Source organism: Sarcophilus harrisii, chromosome 4 (assembly GCF_902635505.1).
Source record: "Sarcophilus harrisii chromosome 4, mSarHar1.11, whole genome shotgun sequence".
Taxonomy (NCBI): domain Eukaryota; kingdom Metazoa; phylum Chordata; class Mammalia; order Dasyuromorphia; family Dasyuridae; genus Sarcophilus; species Sarcophilus harrisii.
In genome coordinates, this window is record NC_045429.1 from 75339250 (window position 1) to 75342229 (window position 2980).

Below are 2980 nucleotides of genomic sequence, written 5' to 3' on the forward strand. Positions count from 1 at the left end.
ATTAAATCTCAGTCCTGAGAGTCCTGAGTCATAGATTTGATTCCTGGAAGTGGTTTAAAACACTTCCACTTCATCCAACTTTCCTTGATGCAATAAAACAAGGGGAAAAGGAGGAGGTATTCAGGTAAAAATCCCAAAAGAAATGGGAGAGGGAATTATAGCCATAGCCAGAATATATAAAATTACCCATTAACCAAGATTTTTTTGATGATTAACTGATTTCCCATCAGTACTTCAGTGAGTGATTCCAGAGCATTAGATTCTATTTTACTAAAGAGCATCACTAACAAAAGAAGCACTACAAAAAGAATAAATTATATTTAATTCATTCACAAAACCCCCTTTCATCTCCCTCCATAAATAGGTCCCTACTCATCAAAATGGTGAGTTTCAGTGTATATTGTTAATTTTGATAGGATTATTTAACTTTTGCATTTTTCATTCTAAAAGTGTAAAAAGCTATATAAACATGCTTTTATTATTGTTGTTAATAGTAATAGTAGAATACTCTAATTCTTTTCTAAACTACATATGTGAACGTAAGAAAATAAGAATTGCTATAACAGGTCATTCTCACATTTCTTTTTTTTTTAGTCTCACATTTCTTAACAATATACACTGAAACTCACCATTTTGATGAGTAGGAACCTATTTCATTGGTTCCCATGAATTATTTACAATACATCTAACAAAAACAAAAAGTACAAACTGCCCAATAAATAGTAAGATTACTGCCCATTCCAGAGAAATAACACTGGGAAATGAGTTTGGACCACAACATAACATTTTCACTCTTTCTGTTATTGTTTGCTTGCATTTTTGTTTTTTCTTTTCAGGTTATTTTTTATGTTCTTTCTAAATCCAATCTTTCTTGTCCAACAAGCTAACTATATAAATATGTATACATATATTGTATTTAACATATACTTTGACATATTTAACATGCACGGGACTACCTGCCATCTAGGGGGTGGAGGAAAGAAAGGGAAACGTTTATTTATCTCCTAAGGGACCAAACTATGGGGTCCTCAAACTATGACCCACGGGCCAGAAGCAGCAGCTGAGGACGTTTATCCCCCACACCCAGGACTATGAAGTTTCTTTATTTAAAGGCCCACAAAACAAAGTTTTTGTTTTTACTATAGTCCAGCCCTCCAACAATCTGAGGGACAGTGAACTGGTCCTCTATTTAAAAAGTTGGAGGACCCCTGTTTAACTTCCTTCTAGGATCAGTTCAGATGCTTGAAGCCTTTTTTGATTTTTCCCAGTTGTTAACTGTACTTTCCCTCCTCAAATTATTATGTATCTACATGTAATGGAAAATAATTATGAAACTTCTATCATCCCTACGTGCTCTGGCTAGAGTGGGCCCCGCAGACCATATGTGAAATTAAGCTGACCTCTCCTAACTGCTTTTAGTAGGGAATTGTGGTTCAGAGTTAAAGAAATCATCACTTTGGGATTATAAAATAAACTTTTGGCCAATGAGCCAGGAAGAGGTTTTTAACTAAGAAGATGTAAAAGGGAAAGACGATTTGTGCTTTAGCTCTGTCTCTTCCCTTCCTCTACCTATAATATATGTTGTAGAATTTCTTATGACTTCCCATGATGGGAGGGATAGGAATCCCTCTCCCCTTGCACCTATGGCAGCTATTCACACATGGTGCATAGACAAGTTGGCAATCGGGTCCTACTTGCCTTTTCTACTTCTATTTCTTTCTCTGAATATAGATGATCGAATACTGACCCTGAGGTGGATATTTTCAGGCTTGTGAGCTCAAGAGGCTGGGAACTTCTGATTTCCTCAATTAGTATAAGCAGAACTTTAGGAGATACTCCCCATAGCAGTGCTTCCTTGGAAAAGATGAACCCAATCCCTGATCATCCTTGCCAGAAACATATGAACTTTGATATTGTTCATATGGTGATAATGAAATGACTATTCAACAGTTCCCCAATGTCCCATGTTTTTATATTCTAAGTATTGTTCTTCTAGGAGAATGTAACACAGATTGTAGTTACTACTCATGTTTTTAAGTCCTTGTCAATGCATGTTTTTGAGTATTTTGTATCTCAAGTCTGTTTTCCTATGAGGGAAGTAAATCACTGTCCTAAACCAGTAAACTATTTACTTTGTATTCTAATTTTCTATTCCCTTTTGGAAAAACTAAATATACTAAGCTTTAAATGATTTTTCCTGGGATTCCAGGATGCGTGTATAAAGAGCCAGAGATTTCAAGAAAAGAATATGATTCATTTCATTAGAGTTTAGGTTAATCTAAGACTGAACCTAGTTTATTTTCCCAAGAACCAGCACTAAGGTCTCTTAATAGGGAATAGTGAGCTGTTAGATGTATCTATTCTATGTCAAATCTCTCCTCCTTTCAGTAGATCTTTCTCAGACTTCCTCACGTCAGGTCCTTGAGATTAGGGAATATTGTTCATTTTATCTCTGTACTTCTAGGGTTTAGTGTAATAATCTGTGTATAGTAAATGTTTCATAAATGCTTGTTAAATTGGATTGGGATTTATCTAAATCATATTTAAAGTAATTTCTGTTTTCAGCTTGCCATTCCCTACTTGGTAATGAATTAATTTCATCGTCTACTAAACCCAATTATGTAATAATTTTCATATCTCTAATGAAGATTTTGTTTTTATATACCTCCAATGTCACGTATTTTAGAAAACTTATGAACCACTAGAGTTCCCTAAAAAACAGAAAAGCTATGTTTGTGTTAATTTCACATTTCCAAAAATGCTGGTAAAAGCAAAATAACAAGAGATTTCTCAAAGTCACATAATAAGTAATAATTTTACTCCCTCACAGGTAGCTCTATTGCTACTTCATCCTGTCTTAAACCAACATAAGATTGCTCAAGTGATTTTGTACAAGGTACTACCATCTATTTTCATCAGAACTTATTTTTCTTGGAACTTATTTTCTTCTTTCTCGTTACCCCCACATTTCTTTCATATC